The sequence below is a fragment of the Triturus cristatus genome, chromosome 3_1 (genome assembly GCF_964204655.1).
Source record: "Triturus cristatus chromosome 3_1, aTriCri1.1, whole genome shotgun sequence".
NCBI lineage: Eukaryota > Metazoa > Chordata > Amphibia > Caudata > Salamandridae > Triturus > Triturus cristatus.
In genome coordinates this window covers 729,731,308-729,750,457 of record NC_140583.1, presented here as the reverse complement: position 1 = coordinate 729,750,457, position 19,150 = coordinate 729,731,308, and the positions used below count along the sequence as shown (strand labels likewise).

Genomic DNA, 19,150 nt, shown 5'->3' with positions numbered 1-19,150 from the left:
CTCCTGCTCTGCCCGCGGATCTGACCCTCCGGGACGTCATGGGCGCCATCGCCGAGATGAAGGCCTCAGTGGACCAGCGCTTTGACACTCTGGCGCAAAAGATTGACTCGGTCCTCGTGGATGTGGGCCTGGTGAGGGCCGATCTGTCCAAGACGAATGACCGGGTCGACTCTTTGGCCCACACCACCTCGGGCCTCACAACGGACGTGGCGGCCCTCCAAAAGGAGGTGCGCCGACTGGGCCAGGCGAGCGCCCTGATGGATCGTCGACTGGAAGATTCCGAGGGTCGGGCCCGGAGGAACAATGTTCGCATTGTCGGGGTGCCGGAGGGACGTGAGGAGGAGGCGGCGGATCTGTTTGTGGAGGACCTGATCCTCACCCGTCTCCAGCCCCGGGGGCTGAGTAAACTCTTCGCAGTGGAACGTGCCCACAGGGTCCCCGGAGGGAGACCTAAGATCGGAGCCCCTCCGAGGCCTCTCATTGCCCGGATCTTCAACTTTCGGGACAGAGACGCTATCCTGCAGACTTCTAGGCAACAAGGACCGGTCAGACTCGACAATATGGACGTAAACTTCTATCCTGATTTTACTCCGGCGGTCCAGAAGCAGAGACTGAGTTTTCTCGGAGTCAAACGTCGCCTACGGGACCTGAACCTCAAGTATGCGATGCTTTTTCCAGCGAAGTTGAGGGTAGAGGTGGATGGCCGCACGCACTTTTTTGATCGTCCCGAGGCGGCCGGGGACTGGTTGGACACTTTGCCCGGGGATCGGGGCCGGGGGGGTGGGGGGGGCGCGGTTGGTGGGGAGGGCTTGCCGGATCAGGACTGAGGGACTAATAGTAGGCCTTGGTCTGGACAACATTATTGCCATCATTGACTGATTATGTAAGTTCCCCTCCCGTGGAGGTCGTACGGGGTCTCTTGGGGGCTTTCCCTCCTCCTCTGGGGGACTAGTTAGTGTTTTCATCTATGGGGCGACAGGCACACTGCACTTTGGGGGGGCTGTTTGGGCTCATGCAGGGGTGCAGGGAGGGGGGAGTTCTGTTGGGACGGGTGGGGTGGGGTGGGGTGTTGTTCGTTTTTACCGCAAGGCAAACCCTCTACTGTATTGGTGTTTTTGAGGTGCTCTCGGGGGGACGAATGATGGCTTCTGTATGTGATGGGGGGTAGGAACTTGACTTTGTTGTCTTGGAACGTTAATGGACTGGGGGATAGGATTAAGCGAGGTGTGGTCCTGCAGTATCTGAAACGAATTTCGCCAGATGTGGTCTTTCTGCAGGAGACACACCTTATTGGTAATTCCTTTTGTGCCATGAATCGGCGTGGCTATCGTTTGGTGGCCCACTCGGGCTTCACGTCTGGCTCGCGGGGGGTGGGCATCATGGTTAAGAACTCGCTCCCGCTGGAAATAGATGAGGTGCGCCATGATGAGAGGGGACGCTACACTGCCTTGGTGGGGAGAATGGAGGGCAAAGTGGTTGTCTTTGTTTCAGTGTATGTCCCACCGGGGCTACAGTCTACCACTTTTGCGGACCTGGGGCGCCTCCTCCTTGACCTACCGGGGGGGCTTCTGGTGGTTGGGGGGGATTTCAATGCGGTGGTTTCTGGGACTATGGATCGTCACCCCCCTAGGGACCTCCCCCGGGCGCGGGCGTGGCTGTCCGGCCTCTTAGATACATTGGGATTGGTGGACTGCTGGCGCTTAAAACATCCCACGCAGCTGCAATACACCTTCCATTCGGGTGCCCATGGTAGCCTCTCCCGGCTTGATCATATCCTTGTCCCTGCGGCTTATGCTGGGAGGGTGGGAGAGGTGCGCCATCTGGCGCGGGGTATTTCAGACCACTCCCCGCTCCTGTTGCACTTTGGTGTCCTCCCGAGGGGGGAGGGCAGGGTAGCTCCAATCAATGCCTGGTACCTGCGCGACCCCACTATTCGTGCTGACCTGATTAAATCCTTGCAGCGGTATTTTGAGGAGAATGTGGGGTCTGTCCCTTCGGCTATCTCCCTTTGGGAGGCCTTCAAGACAGTTATTAGGGGGGAGGCCCTCTCCTTCATATCCCATGCCCGGAGGCGCGAGCAGGAGGAGGTGACCCGAGTGGAGGCCGAAATTACTGAACTAGAGGGTGATTTGGGGAGTGGGGTGACGGATGCTGCACTGCATGTTCTACACCTTAAGCAAGCGGCCTATAGGGCCCTCGTCACGGAGGCAGCCAGGGGCCTCAGTAGAGAGCAACAGGGGCGACTGTATGATGTGGGTGATAAGGCTGGTAAATTGATTGCGTGGTTGGATAAAAAGGAGAGAGCGAGTCGTGTGGTTCCGCTGATTGAGAGGATGGATGGTGTACGTGTCACCGAGCCAGAAGACATTGTCTCCTGCTTCGCGGATTATTTCCGCGAGGTGTATTCCCCGGTCTCTCCCTGCTCGGAGGCGGATTCTCATGCCCTGCTTCGAGATATCGCGCTGCCCTCCCTTTCGGTGGAGGACAGGGAGTCGTTGGATGCTGCTCCTACCTCGGACGAAATTGCCCTCGCTATACGCTCGGTCGCATCTGGCAAGGCCATGGGCCCGAACGGCATCCCTATCGAGTTGTATAAGCTGCGACCGGACGTACTGGCACCCCACCTCCGCGCGATGTTCCTGGCGGCCCACTCGCGGGGCTCCCTCCCGCCGGACCAACGTCTGGCTACAATCGTGGTGATCCACAAGGAGGGGAAACCCCGAGACCGGGTTACCTCCTATCGGCCTATCTCGCTCTTGAATGCGGAGCCCAAAATCCTTGCCAAGGTGCTCGCCAACCGGCTGGTCGGCGTGGTGGGCGATTTGGTCCACCAAGACCAGTCTGGCTTTATCCCCCATCGCAACACGGCCCTCAATCTGCGGCGCTTGCACGGGGTGCTCGCGCGTGTTCCGTTTGTGCGGGAGCCGGCCATCTTGGCGTCCTTAGACGCCACCATGGCGTTTGACACGCTCGAATGGCCATACATTTGGGCGATGCTGGCGAAATTTGGATTTGGACCGGGATTCATCAGCTGGGTCAAATTGTTGTACTCGGGCCCGTTAGCGCGGGTGGTAGTGAATGGGCGAGTCTCGGCCCCGTTCGCGCTGGGACGGGGCACGCGACAGGGTTGCCCCTTGTCGCCGCTCCTGTTTGCATTGGCCTTGGAACCCCTGGCGGAGTGGCTGCGGTGGCACCCTTCCATCCGTGGTCTCCGTTGGACCCCCGAGTATGAGGACCGCGTGTCCCTCTACGCTGACGATATCCTTTTGTACCTAGCCTCCCCGCGCAAATCACTGATTGTCCTGGTTGATGTCCTGCGCTCCTTTGGCCGTAACTCAGGCCTTGTCATCAACTGGGCTAAATCATGTGTCTATGTGCTTTCCGGGGAGGCTCCCGTCCTCCCGCGGGGATGTCCGATCCAGATTGCCTCGCAGGGGTTTCGGTACCTGGGTGTCTATATCACGCTGGACCCGGAGGCCCGCTACGAGCGAAACCTGCTTCCCCCCCTCCAGCGCTTGAAGGAGGACGTCGCGCGCTGGCGGCGCCTGCCGCTTTCGCCGCTCGGCCGGGCGGCATTGTTTAAGATGATGTCGTTGCCGCGCTTCCTGTACGCTCTCCAGAACACTATGGACCTAGTCCCGGCGCGCTACTTCCGTGAGGTGGAGAGTCTACAGCGCCGCCTGTTCTGGGACGGGAGGCCGCGTATAGCCCTGGCGAAGTTGACGCTCCCGTGGTATGACGGGGGGATCGCCCTCCCGGACATTAAGCGGTATTACTGGGCCTCCCAGCTAGCTGCAATTAATCACGGCCTCTATGGGCCAGCCTTGAACCCGGCATTTGAAATGGACAAGATGCTCCTGCCCGGTGGCGACTACAATCGAGCACTCTACTCTGGCGCGCCGGATCCCCGCTTGACGGGGCCCACGCGTGTCATGGTGCGGGTGTGGCACGCGGCCAATGCAGCTATGGGGTGGAAGGACCGTTTGACCCGGGCGTCGCCGTTGTATGCGCCTCAGCGGTTGGGCTCCCTGTGGACCTCGAAGGGCTTCGAGAAGTGGGACACGATTGGCATCAGTAAAGTGGGGGACCTCTGGACGAGAGAGGGATTTAAAACATTCGAGACGCTGCAGACGGAGTTTCAGCTGCAGGGCAGTGAATACTTTCGGTACTTGCAGGTCCGTCATGCGCTGGGCTCCGTCTTCCCAGACGTTGCCTCCATCCCGGAGTCTTCCCCCCTGGAGGATAGAGTGCTGGATGGCCACGTTCCGGATAGCACGATCTCCCTCATTTACAAAAAATTGATTAATGACCGCTCGGGCCTGCTGACCGGCCTCCGTGAGGCTTGGGTTGCCGACGGGCTGGAGTTGGACGACGAAGACTGGATTTCCGCGGTGGCCTCTCCGAAGGAGGTGGCCATACCGGCTCGCCTTCGCTTCGTCCAGCTTAAGATACTCCACCGGGTTTACATGACGGGGCCAAGGCTTCTGCGTATGGGTTATGCTGAGGATGGGTTGTGTAAGCGTGGGTGTGGTGCTTTGGCGACTTTTTTGCATATTTTGTGGGAATGCCCGAAGGTGGAGCGATTCTGGCGTGGTGTGCATGAGGTCCTGCGTCTGGTTACGCATGTCGCACTGTTGCCTGAAGCGAGGAGATGCTTGCTGAATGTGTGGGAACCAACTGATTACTCGGTTCCGCAGACGCGATGGGTGACTCTGGGATATATGATAGCTAAGCGTGACATCGCTCAACTGTGGGGATCCCAGCGGCCCCCGGCGGTGTCGGCCTGGAAAGAACATATGGATTGGTGCATGTTCCGAGAAAAGGTGGTGTATGTGGCGAGGGGCAAGCCTGGGGCGTGGGTGAAAATATGGGGCCCCTGGAACGCCTACCGCGGGGGTATCTGCGAGCCACCACTGCTGCCTGCTGCCTCACCGGCTCCGTCCCCCTAGTTGACCCCCTCCCCCAGCCCCGGGCACAGAGTTCCCCCAGTCCTGGACTTGTTTCCCTTCCCCCTCTTCAGATTCCTGTGGATGGTCGGGGTCCCTCATTTGAGGAGCACGTGTGGTTACCTTCGATTGCGGGTTGCCTTGCGGGTGTGGTTTTTCTATGTTGTTGTGTGTGTATAAAATGAAACCGTATTGTGGGCTTAGAGTCATGTGGCCCACGTCGTTGATGCCTCCTGATTTACTTCTCTGCAACGCCAAGTGCCCTTTTGTAAGTTTGTCAGGTGCTCCTGTCACTCTAGCGGCCGGCCGGAAGGTTGTAGGCCCATACTTGTATATACTTGAGATTGCAATAAACGGTTTCAAAAAAAAAAAAAAAAAAAAAAAGAAAAGTTGTCCTGAAAAGAACACAGGAATTGTTAGCCCATAAGCTGCATTGAAAACTTAACAGCATAGAAAATTAAAGTAATTGCAAGCATAAACTGGCACTGTGCCGCTAAGGCAGCTATGACCCCCAGATTCCCATCATGCCTCAGGGGTAACAGGTCAATTGTTCTTTGCGGAGACCTGGAGGTCAGGGCACAAAGAGACAATATAATTATGGATCATTTGCCCGGGGAGGTGGGTGGGTTGCTTATGACTTTGATGAGGATACCCCTGGAAGAGAACTAGGATTACAGGTAAGTATTCCAGGGGATACTCATTAATAGTCATAAGCACTGAATTGAATAGCAAGCTCATCCTCCACTTCTGCAGGCAAATGACAACCGGCAAATGACAGTAGCAGTGAAATAACATCAAATGACTTTAACATTGAAATAAATTCCTCAAGGAGGCTTAGCCTACTTGAGTGTCTGCTCTAGTATCCGAGACAAGACAATAATGTATCATGAATGTATGTAATGACTTCCAAGTGGCTGCCTTGCAGATCTCAGCAATTGGTACATTGTGTAGGAAAGCTATCGTAGCTGCCTTACCCCTAGTGGAATGAGCCTTGGGAGAAGACAAAAGGGAACGCTTGGAGGCTGGGAAACCTGTTGTGATGGAACCATAGTTTACAAACAAATAATCAGACTTTGTAATAGCCTTGGACTTAAGAATCTTAAAACTCTTTTTAGATCTAAAGAGTGGAGAGACCTCTCAGCTGGCGTAGAAGGCTTGGGAAAGAAAGTAGGCAGTGAGATGGTTTGATTAACATGAAAATCCAACACCAACTTCGGAAGGCAGGAGGGGTGGGTTCTCAGAACCATTCTGTTGTGGTGAAATACAGTGTACGGTTCCTTGGAGCAGAGTGCCTGAATCTCGCTCACCCTACGAGCGGAAGTGATTGCTATCAAAAAGGCAGCTTTCCATTTAAGGGGCTGAAGGGTCGCTTTGTGACTTGGCTCAAAGGGGGAACCCATGAGCTTGAAACGGACCAAGTTTAGATCCCAGAGAGGTGAAGGAGGCCAGATTGGGGGAAAAACTTTCTTTAATCCCTGTAGGAAATCCTTAACCACCCGAAGCTGAAAGAAAGAAGGTTGAGTAGGTGACTTTATGTATGCCGTAATGGCATCCAGGTGTACTTTTATGGAAGCAAATTTTAGACCGGACTTTGCCAAGTGTAGGAGATAAGGCAAAATTACCTACTCTTGCCCTCTGGTAGGTTAGAAACCATTTTGCACACACCACATATAGAAGCTTTTCCATTTAAAAGAATAGGAATGCCTTGTGGAAGTCCTTCTAGACTCTCTCAAGATGTTCATGCAGTCCTGAGGAAGCCCTAGGTGACCATACTGGAAGACCTTAGGAGCCATGCTGCAAAGTTCAGCAAGGGAAGGTTGGGGTAATGGATCCTCCTGTCCATCTTGGACAGCAGTTCCACTAGGAAGGGGGACCCCCGACTATTGATAAAGGGCAGGTTCGCTGGGGAAAGTCAAGAACCAAACAACAAGGAGAGAGCCTGCCCAAATTAGTTTTAGAGGGTCCTCAAAAGGATCCCAGAGTAATAAAAGACAGTCCGGAACAGACAGTAGCAATTAGTCAATCATTTTATTTTTTATATATTTTGAATAGATTAAATATAGTATATAGTAAAAGATATTTTCTCATATTCAATCATACAAATACGGAATCAATATCAACAGATAGAACAAACAAATAGGAGAAACATATAACATTGGTATCATCAGTACATATTATCAATATACAAGGTCCCACACAATCAGTCACGCAAAATATTATTCAACCATGCTAGCAACCATTCAAATTCACACATTCACAATTGAAACAATCCAGGACAGCATCAGTGAAAATCATAAGCCACATGATGGTAGGATGGGAAGATTACATAAACCATCCAAGAAGTGTCAGGTGGTGAGATCCAACAACCTAACAACTTAAGCGCCAACGCGCGTTTCGGTGTCTAGCCCCAGCCGGGGCCACACCTTCATCAGGGCGAAGATGGTCAAACAGCACTGGGACCAACAGACAAATCTAAGGTCATAAAAAGATATATTGTCAAAAATACGGCAATTTGCTAAAACATTAATTGGTTGACTTTGAATTAATAATTTGAAAGCAAGTGTCGGAACCGGAAACATCAAAATATATAATAATATTTCTTTTTAATTAAATAATAAGGAAACAGCCAACCGGCCCAATAAAATGTGGAATAGGGTGCACCCAAGGTTTAGAAGGTCAGGTACCAAGAAATAGAACATCGCAGAGGGTCCGATCATATTTCCTAAGGACAGGATTCAGTGCCAAGGTGAAGCCATCCAAAGCAATAAGAAACCCAATGTGATAAAGTTCAGATATATATAGAGATGAAACAGAAAAAATTCCATATAGAACCCTGGATATAGAACCTTTTTAGTGAGTTTCACCAATGGGTGAGTGAGGATACAGGAGAAACATTAGGTAGGCAAAAAGGCGGAGGATCAATACCTATCGGGAGAGAGCCAAGGAGTTATTTATATATATATATATCGATATCGTCGAGAGGATAGGCAGGGAGTGACGAACTCGTTCCGCTCCACAGGTAGGTAAACTATGTAAAATGAAATAATACACAAAAGAAAAATACCATTAAATTTAATTTGAGTATGAGACAGGACAATGTCCATATTATTTGGTAAAGTCTAAAGAAACGAAGTGGGGCGAGCCACGGAGCGCTAATAAAGGACATCCATACCTACCAGAAAAGGATTTATCGTAATGGGTGTCCAAAGTTCCTTCCAAGGGTCTACGACCATATGCCGCGTCCGCAGACAACTGCAGAGTAAGGGATAAGGCTAGTTCAAAGGCACAGGATGCACAGATATTCTAAAGTGGCCGGCAAGAGTTTCTCAGGATCAAGGCTTCCTCATTCGGTCGTTAATAGGTCAGTCCATACATCGGAAACTGAAACTAAACAGGAAAGACAATAGATGCTAACCAATAACAATAACCAGCAGACTCAAAGTAATTGCAAGCTTAAAAGGATGAGCGTGAAAATGACACACGTATCGGAAGGGCAGAAGTTGAAAGCAACACAACTTTCTAGCAGGGCATAATTGGCAGGATAAGAAGTGCAAAGCACGTTTAAGGCGTGAGAGCGATACATTCATAACATGGGGAACAATTACGATATTTAGATAACGGCTCGCCATAAGTATGTTGAAAAATTATAGTACTAAAGACTGCCAGTACAGTGAAATGCGCCTCAAAACTACGGAAAGAGAGTCCGGGCATGCTCAGGGGGAACCTACCCGGTGGGCTTCTGATCAGGATCGTTTTCCGGCGCGCGTCGCTCGTCAAGTCGAACGGCAGGAAGAAACTGGCTGAAATATGTCTGCAGGGGGCGGGACAAATAAACGAGTTTTCGTCGGAAGCCAGGGCCAATCATCCATAGGACAAAATAAAGGAAGGAATAAAAAAGGGGAAGGAGGAGGAATCCCTGTCAATGATGTGGTAGCCATAATGTGTAGACCGGGTAAAAAAATAAGATGTGGAGAAAGGGAAAAGAGGGAGGAGGGGGGGAAAAGAAGTTTTTTTGACAAACGGAGGATCAAAACTGTCCGCAGGAGGCTGGATAGATGGACGTATTTTAGACTGAAAATACGATCAAACTTAAATGAAATTTCAAAAAAATATTTCAAAAAAATAATAAAAGCATCAATAAACATCGTGATCCAGATAAGAGTAAGAAAATATAAAAAATGAAAAATGAAGGTGGAAAAAATCGTGAACATAGATAAAACTGAAGTAGGACTAAGGGAAGGTCCCTGAGTGAACTATGACAGTCATGACATGGTCAGGTAACATAGGATGAAGGGTTCTGAGAGAGTGATATATTTTCTTTTTTCACCCCCGCGGAACATCTACACCGAGTTACCGGGCTACGGTTAAACAGGAAAACAGCCAAAATTTTCCAGAGTGGATAGATTCAAATTTAGGTAATGGCATTCTCCCATGGGCAATGTTCATTCAGGCCTTTTTTGACTGAGTTAAGGAGAAATATCCAAAACACCTCTCTTTTTTTGCGAATCGAGTTGGGGTCTTTTCCAGGGCTGGTGCGAATTTTTTCCATGATCGACCATTTAAGGGAATTCTCAGAATGTTTGAAATTCTGCCAATGGGAAACAAGGGGTGCCGTGAGTTTCTTGATTCGAATATTTGACTTGTGTTCCCCAATCCGAGTTCTACACTCACGTCCTGTTTCTCCCACATAAATCAATTTGCACGGGCAGATGATTATGTAGATAATGTTTGACGTTCGACAGTTTGTCATACTCGAAAGAGAGACAATCCGATCGGGGTTATGAATGGTGTCGCCCACGATGGCATTAGGGCATGCATGACACGTAACACAGCGGTGGTTGCCTTGTATCGGCCCCATTCCACAAATGGATGTTTGGCTCAATGGAGACAACTCCTCACATTTTCCTCTTACTAGATGGTTTCTCAGGTTTTTGTTTCTTTTAAATGCAAAAAGAGGCTTGGGAAGTATATGATCATCATTACCCAAGTTGAGGAGGTGCCAACAAGAATTAATAGTTTGTCTTAGTTTGTGATTCACGTTGGAGTGTTTAGTGATACAAACCAGTTTATCCATGGGTTTCTTTTCATTCAATGAAAACATTGCTTCTCGATTGAAGTATCTGGCCCTCTTGAAAGAGTCCTTGACCAGCTTACGGCGATATCCTCGATTCAGGAGTTTTTCCTTAAGGAGATCTGCTTGTGTCAAAAAATCCTTCATGTTTGTACAGTTTCTCCGAATACGGAGAAATTGACTGAATGGGATGCTATCCCTTAGGCAGCGAGGATGATAGCTGCCATACTGTAGAAGGGTGTTTCTCGCAGTGGGTTTGGTAAATAGGGAAACAAAAAGTTCATCCTGATTGTTTTCTATCCAAACATCCAGAAATTCGAGCTTGCAATCACTAGAGTGGGCCGTGAATTTTAAATTTATGTCGGCAGCATTGAGCCAATCGATGTATTCATCTAGGGAGGTATGATCCCCCTTAAAGATGTCATCTATAAAACAGACCCATGACCGAACATTCTCGTAGAAAGGGGCCATATCATTGAAGATGTTAATTTGTTTGAAATGTCCCATGTATAGGCATGCTATGCTTGGGGCACAAGAGGCCCCCATACTGACTCCCTGAATTTGTTGAAAGTAGGTGTTATTAAACTCAAAGTAGTTCTGATTAAGAACTACCTTGAGACATTCCATGATAAAGGGGGCATTGGTGATCCCTGGGTCCACCGATAGAATCTCTTGTAACATGGCCAGTGCTCCTTCCTGTGGAATGTTGGTGTATAGAGATTCCAGGTCTAATGTCACCAACAATTCCCTGTCAGCCTGGTAATGGATGCCCTCAACTTTAGAGATAAGGTGGCCCGTGTCTTTGATGAAAGAGGGAAGTTTATTGACAAGGGTTTAAGAAATCGATCAATATATTGGGACAGAGGTTCCGTGGCGGATCCGATAGTGGATACAATTGATCTGAGAGGGGGGTCAAGAACGTTCTTATGTATCTTGGGAACCCCATAGATAATAGGTATGCGGGTATAGGTAGGCGTCAGAAATTCCGCTTCCTTTGGACAAATGTATCCCATGTCAACTGCATTTTGCACCAGTGTCAAGATCCACTGTTTCAGAACGGATTCTGGATTCTTACCTATGCGTTTGTAGAATCTGGTCATTGAAAGAAGCTGGTTAACTTTCTTGATGTATGAGGGAGTATCAAAAATAACAATACCACCTCCCTTGTCACAGGGCTTGATGGTAAGCAACTTATTCTCTTTAAGAGACCTGAGAGTGGTATTTTCCATTTTGGAAAGATTGTCAGGAGGTTTGGGTATATATTTGATAATTTTTTGTATTTTGGTGGTTACAGCCCTCTCAAATATGCCAACCTCAGGTCCTACAGAATCTAACGTAGGAGTGAATTCGGAGGGGGGTCTCAATCCGGAAAGATTTTCAGTACATTCAAGGGAAGGTCTGGATAGAAAAAACTTTTTGAGGCGAATCTTTCGAAAAAACAAGTGAAGATCTTTCATAAATTCAAACTTGTTAAAGTTAGCAATGGGGACAAAGGAAAGGCCCCTCGACAGAAGCGGGATGGCTTCAGGATTAACGACAGATGTCAATAAATCAAACACAGGGATCGAGGTTATGTTTTCCAGTACTGTTGATGTCGGGTCTGGATGTACATCTGAGGTTGTCCCTGACCCTGATGGTAATTCCTCTGTTGTGGGGTCCGAATTCTGGACCGGAAATTCCCCCGGCGGTTCCCTAAAAAACGGTTCGGCATGGGGGGTCTGTCAACCGATTCCGATCTAGTCTGGTGGTTGGGATTATAGATAGGGTCAAAGTTGATTGGGCCCTCTTCTTCAGAGTCTGTGGTATCAGAAAACGTCGTAATTCGTCTGTTGCCCCAATGTGGGGCAGCCCCGTGCGGACCATGGTCGGGGGGGAAGTATAAAACGTCGCAGTCAGGTATGGATATGCGCGTTTTTGCGAAAATAGTCTAACGTCTTTTCTGAGTTTCTCTGTTTTCCGTTTAAGGAGATATTCAGAGAAGGAATCTAATTCATGACAAATTTCTTCCAGCTTTTTCTTTCCATTTTCAACAGAGTTGTCTTTTTTAAGTTTTTCCTCCAGTTTTTCTATCTCTTTTTTGAGTAGGAGGATGACTTCTCTCGCTGTCTCAATGATCAACATCATCCAATCCCTTGAGCACCTGTTGGAAATGAGGGCCCATCTCTCAAGGAATTGTCTGATGTCTACGAAAAGTCCAGGAATGTTACGGACCCTTAACCCAATGGGTATAGTTCTCGCCTTCAAATATTCCAGCATAAACTGGGCATGAAGTTCAGTTCGTTTAGATTTTGTCCTCAAATTGAGTAATTTGGTCCATTCACCTTCCAGGCCTTTAGAAAGAGTGAACTGTTTGTCACTTCCAGCAGAAAGACCGATCATTTTAGCAAAGTCCTTATCCGAGAATCCAAAAGTTTTAATGCATTCCATCTTGATGGAATGGCAATAACCCAGTTGTCAACAACAGGTATGCACGGAAGGGGGTTCAAAGAGGAAAGATCCACGCAGACACCACCCCTAGGTGTCAGAGAAAACTCATCGGAGCAACCAAAAGGTGTCAGAATGGTGAGGAACAGAAAGAAATGAAGAAAGTAATTATAATTAAATAAGGAGCGAGGAACAGGGAAAGCAAACTAGAATAGAGGAGGGTACAACCTATTCCAAAAAGAGAAACAAGGCCCCCACAGCAACAGGGCTGTGACACAAATTTCACTAAGAAGGGGGACCCCCGACTATTGATAAAGGGCAGGTTCGCGGGGGAAAGTCAAGAACCAAACAACAAGAAGAGAGCCTGCCCAAATTAGTTTTAGAGGGTCCTCAAAAGGATCCCAGAGTAATAAAAGACAGTCCGGAACAGACAGTAGCAATTAGTCAATCATTTTATTTTTTATATATTTTGAATAGATTAAATATAGTATATAGTAAAAGATATTTTCTCATATTCAATCATACAAATACGGAATCAATATCAACATATAGAACAAACAAATAGGAGAAACATATAACATTGGTATCATCAGTACATATTATCAAGATACAAGGTCCCACACAATCAGTCACGCAAAATATTATTCAACCATGCTAGCAACCATTCAAATTCACACATTCACAATTGAAACAATCCAGGACAGCATCAGTGAAAATTATAAGCCACATGATGGTAGGATGGGAAGATTACATAAACCATCCAAGAAGTGTCAGGTGGTGAGATCCAACAACCTAACAACTTAAGCGCCAACGCGCGTTTCGGTGTCTAGCCCCAGCAGGGGCCACACCTTCATCAGGGCGAAGATGGTCAAACAGCACTGGGACCAACAGACAAACCTAAGGTCATAAAAAGATATATTGTTAAAAATACGGCAATTTGCTAAAACATTAATTGGTTGACTTTGAATTAATAATTTGAAAGCAAGTGTCGGAACCGGAAACAACAAAATATATAATAATATTTCTTTTTAATTAAATAATAAGGAAACGGCCAACCGGCCCAATAAAATGTGGAATAGGGTGCACCCAAGGTTTAGAAGGTCAGGTACCAAGAAATAGAACATCGCAGAGGGTCCGATCATATTTCCTAAGGACAGGATTCAGTGCCAAGGTGAAGCCATCCAAAGCAATAAGAAACCCAATGTGATAAAGTTCAGATATATATAGAGATGAAACAGAAAAAATTCCATATAGAACCCTGGATATAGAACCTTTTTAGTGAGTTTCACCAATGGGTGAGTGAGGATACATAAGAAACATTAGGTAGGCAAAAAGGCGGAGGATCAATACCTATCAGGAGAGAGCCAAGGAGTTATTTATATATATATATATATATATATCGATATCGTCGAGAGGATAGGCAGGGAGTGACAAACTCGTTCCGCTCCACAGGTAGGTAAACTATGTAAAATGAAATAATACACAAAAGAAAAATAACATTAAATTTAATTTGAGTATGAGACAGGACAATGTCCATATTATTTGGTAAAGTCTAAAGAAACGAAGTGGGGCGAGCCACGGAGCGCTAATAAAGGACATCCATACCTACCAGAAATGGATTTATCGTAATGGGTGTCCAAAGTTCCTTCCAAGGGTCTACGACCATATGCCGCGTCCGCAGACAACTGCAGAGTAAGGGATAAGGCTAGTTCAAAGGCACAGGATGCACAGATATTCTAAAGTGGCCGGCAAGAGTTTCTCAGGACCAAGGCTTCCTCATTGGGTCGTTAATAGGTCAGTCCATACATCGGATACTGAAACTAAACAGGAAAGACAATAGATGCTAACCAATAACAATAACCAGCAGACTCAAAGTAATTGCAAGCTTAAAAGGATGAGCGTGAAAATGACACACGTATCGGAAGGGCAGAAGTTGAAAGCAACACAACTTTCTATCAGGGCATAATTGGCAGGATAAGAAGTGCAAAACACGTTTAAGGCGTGAGAGCGATACATTCATAACATGGGGAACAATTACGATATTTAGATAACGGCTCGCCACAAGTATGTTGAAAAATTATAGTACTAAAGACTGCCAGTACAGTGAAATGCGCCTCAAAACTACGGAAAGAGAGTCCGGGCATGCTCAGGGGGAACCTACCCGGCAGGCTTCTGATCAGGATCGTTTTCCGGCGCGCGTCGCTCGTCAAGTCGAACGGCAGGAAGAAACTGGCTGAAATACGTCTGCGGGGGGCGGGACAAATAAACGAGTTTTCGTCGGAAGCCAGGGCCAATCATCCATAGGACAAAATAAAGGAAGGACTAAAAAAGGGGAAGGAGGAGGAATCCCTGTCAATGATGTGGTAGCCATAATGTGTACTACGATAGTCATGACATGGTCAGGTAACATAGGATGAAGGGTTCTGAGAGAGTGATATATTTTCTTTTTTCACCCCCGCGGAACATCTACACTGAGTTACCGGGCTACGGTTAAACAGGAAAACAGCCAAAAATTTCCAGAGTGGATAGATTCAAATTTAGGTAATGGCGTTCTCCCATGGGCAATGTTCATTCAGGCCTTTTTTGACTGAGTTAAGGAGAAATATCCAAAACACCTCTCTTTTTTTGCGAATCAAGTTGGGGTCTTTTCCAGGGCTGGTGTGAATGGTTGCTAGCATGGTTGAATAATATTTTGCGTGACTGATTGTGTGGGACCTTGTATCTTGATAATATGTACTGATGATACCAATGTTATATGTTTGTCCTATTTGTTTGTTCTATCTGTTGATATTGATTCCGTATTTGTATGATTGAATATCTTTTACTATATACTATATTTAATCTATTCAAAATATATAAAAAATAAAATGATTGACTAATTGCTACTGTCTGTTCCGGACTGTCTTTTATTACTCTGGGATCCTTTTGAGGACCCTCTAAAACTAATTTGGGCAGGCTCTCTACTTGTTGTTTGCATCTTGGACAGCAGGTCCGGTCTGCACGGAAGCCTCCTGTGTGGACACTCCAAGAGATGCAGAAGGTCCGGGTACCACCACAGCAGTGGCCAGTCTGGTGCTATCAGTATCATCCTCGCTCTGGAGTGTGAGAGCTTGGTTATGACCTTCGGGATGAGAGGAAGAGGAGGGAAAGCGTACACAAAGTCCCCTGACCAGTTGATCAAAGGGGCATTCCCTTTCAACCCTGGCCGGTAAAACCTTGACACGAAGTTGTGGCATTTCGTTTTGTATCGTCCGCAAAGAGATTGATGCTTGGCTGACCCCATTGTTGAAAAATGCCTGCCACCACTTCGTCGTGCATAACCCATTCTTGCTGATTTTCAAAGTGACTTAGGGAGTCTGCTTGAGAGTTTTGTTCTCTTGGCAGATGGACTGCTGTGATTGAAAGCTGCCTAGCCATGAGCCAATTCCAGATCGCCTGAGACTCCAGAGACAAGGGGCAAGAGCCAGTCCCTCCCTGCTCATTTAGATAGTACATCGTGGTCGTGGTGTCCGTCTGGACCAATATGGATTGGGACAGAATGGAAGGGTAAAAGGCTTTGAGGGCTAGATGCACTGTCTGTAGCTCCAGCATGTTGATGTGATATGCTTGTTCCCTGCTCAACCACTGGCCCTGAGCTTGCAGAGGGCCCATGTGCGCTTCCCAACCCTCATTGGAGGCATCTGTAATCAGAGATTGTGTTGGAGGAGGTTGGTGGAAGGGAACTCCCACCAAGAGATTTTTCAGATGAGACCACCATGGGATGGATGATCTCGCAGCATTGGAAAGTAGAATATTGTTGTCCCATCATGCGGTTTTCTGATCTCAATTATCTTCCAGGTCCAGCTGCAGAGGCCTCATCTTCAGCCTGCCATTGGGGACAAGGAAAATTCAAGATGCCATCGACCCAGGAGTGATGCAACCTGCCGAACTGAGGGCTGGGGAGTTTGAAGTAGACAATCGCATTTCATCCGGATTGATAATAGTCTCTCCTTCGAAGGATATACTCTTCCTGTGCTGGAGTCCAGAGTAGCACCCAGCTCATTTATTCTTTGAGTGGGCTGATGAGCTGATTCCTCCAAACTGACCTCAAGGCCCAGCCAATGTTGCAAATTCAGAGAGATTTGATAATGGTCTTTCACACTCTGAGTAGGAGAGGTCTTTAGGAGCCAATCGTCGAGGTACGGATAGATAAACAGTCCTTGGTGACGTATAGCAGCGGCTACTACTGCCATGTACGAGGTGAACACTTGAAGGGGCTGACTTCAGGCCAAACGGCAGGACTTTGTACTGATAGTGTTTGGAACCTACCATGAAGAGTAGGAACTTCTGGTGGCGTAAAGTAATTGGAACATGGAAGTACGCAACCTGAAGGTCTATCAAGCACATCCAGTCCCCTTGTTGGAGATGAGGATATATTTGATGGAGCGCCAGCATACGAGATTTCTCTTTTCGGATGGCTTTGTTGACGATGCAAAGGTCCAATATAGAGCTGAATCCTGATTTTTGGCCTTTCTTTTGTACCAGGAAGGAAGTATCTGGAGTAAGCCCCCTTTCCTCGTTGTGAGGGAGGAACTTCTTCTATGGCAGCTTTTTGTAAGAGAGTGGATACCTCCTGCCTTAACTGCGACAGTTGGTGACAGCTTGTTTTTACAGGAGAGGTGGACTGCAGTGGAAAGCCGAAATGTAGAGCATATCCATTTTGCAGTATGTTCAGTACCCATTGATCTTTTGTAATGCTGCACCACTCTTTCAACTGGTAGACAATACTTCCTCCCACCGGAGTGGGTAACGGCGACAGAGGAAGCGATTACTAATTTTTTTGGCAGTGTTCTCGGGGGTGGAGGAGGGTTGTCGAGGTGCACCTCTACCATGGGAAGGCCGACATCCTTGGTAGTACGTTTTGGGCTGGTGATACTGCCTCTGAGACCACTGAGCGGTTTGTAGCTTCTGCTGGAAAGGCCTGCGATCATAAGGCTTGTACCAGTGCCAGAATTACTTCCTCTACTCTAGACCCACCTCTTTGAGTGTCCAGTTCTGTTTTCATCCTGGCCATCTCTTCATCTGTATGCGAGCCAAAGAGGGAATTCCCTGAAAACAGGAGGTTTAAAATGCACTGCTGGGCCTCCAGTTTCAGGGCCGTAAGACGTAACCAGGAGGATCTTCTGCCATGGGAGTAAGAGTGAGCAGCCAGAGATGCTCCATCTGCTGCCGCACTGATCATCTGGTTCGCCACAAGTGCTCCCTCCTGGAGGAGCTCTCTGAAATCCTGGCAATCCTAACTTGGGCAGTTTGTCCTTGAAGTGCTCTAATGAATCCCACAATGCCCTGTCATAGTGCCCCAATAGGGCTGCAGCGCTAGATACCTTCAAAGATGCAGCTGCAGAACTACATGCTTTCCTTCTCCATGAATACTGCGCTCTGCTCTCCTTGTCTGGAGGAAACGTTGAAGAAGAGGCTACTGCGTGAGTCTTCTTCGCAGCAGCAATGATCACAGAGTCTGGTGGAGGATCCGCCCTGAGGAAAAGAGGATTCTGCTCTGATGGTCTGTATTTCTTTCTGATCCTCGCAGGAGTCGCTTTGAGCGATGCTGGGGTGAGAAAGATATCCATGACCGGTTGTAGAAGGCCCGGAACCAAAGGCAGTAGAGGTCTTGACACTGATCTCTTGTGAAGAGTCTCAAAGATGACTGACTTTGATGTCTGAGGGGCTGACATTTCAATATTTAATTTTAGCGCTACTCTTGCCAGTACATCGTGAAAGGTATTAATGTCATCCACAGGCGATAATTTGGAGGGTGGACTGTGTGTTAGTGTGGGAGAGTAGTCTCTCTTGGAACAGTGCGTAGAGCAGGAAGACCAAGAAGGTGACCTACACATCTTGCAGCGGCTACGTGAGTGGACCTCCAAACTGATGGAGATTGAGTCCGGTTATGTTGATGACCCCTGGAAGGCGTGGTACGAGAACGATCCACTGCCTGCACCAAACTAGCCAGAGGATATCTGTGGAGAGGGCTAGAATAGTCCAGAGGCTGTTGGATCTGTGTAGAGGTAGTCACTGCAAGTGGTGTTCTGGAAGGAGCACTCTGGGAGATAGATGAATGGAAGAGATCTCTGACCTTCTTCCCATTGCACAGAAGGAACAGTAGCCTGAGGGGTGCTCTTTTGTGCTCTCCATTCTGGAGACAGAGAAACGGAGCTTCTCGACGTAGAGAGCGGTAACTGAGGAGATCCTGCCTCCGAAACTGAAGACTCAGAGAGACCCTTCGATGCTGAGCGGTGCCTCACTGATGGCGAGCGGTGCGTCGACATCGACAGATGGGAGTGTCTCGACGTCGAGCGCTATGCACTACGAAGACTTGAGAAAGCACTGATGGAGTTCTAGGTCTCGACGTCGGGGCGTGAGGCGCCGACAGAGTTTGAAGTGCTGACTTTGAGAGAGACTTCTGCTTTGACGTCGAATGATGCCCCACCAACGGGGACTGGTGCTTCGACGTCGGGAGTGAACTGGCCAACAGAGACCAAAGCCTCAACGTCGTGCGAGGAGCGTCTTCTTGACGTCGAACTTCCTCTGGACGCCGTCGTGGTTGACCGACGCCTCGACGTTGACCACAGCCTTGTTGACGGCAATGGAGAGCTATGTCTCGACATCGAACGCCATAACGACGACGATGACGGGAAGCGATGTCTCGACGTTGGGCGATGAGCCGGCA

General features: G+C 48.1%; 1 protein-coding gene and 1 long non-coding RNA gene across 4 annotated transcripts in view; one reads left to right on the top strand and one right to left on the bottom strand.

Moving 5' to 3' along the window:
• Window positions 1–19,150, bottom strand: part of CRACR2B (calcium release activated channel regulator 2B) — a 351,421-nt gene that overhangs the window by 21,721 nt on the left and 310,550 nt on the right. The window lies entirely within an intron of this gene.
• LOC146860885 (uncharacterized) overlaps window positions 1–19,150 on the top strand; it is a 260,095-nt gene that overhangs the window by 224,601 nt on the left and 16,344 nt on the right. The window lies entirely within an intron of this gene.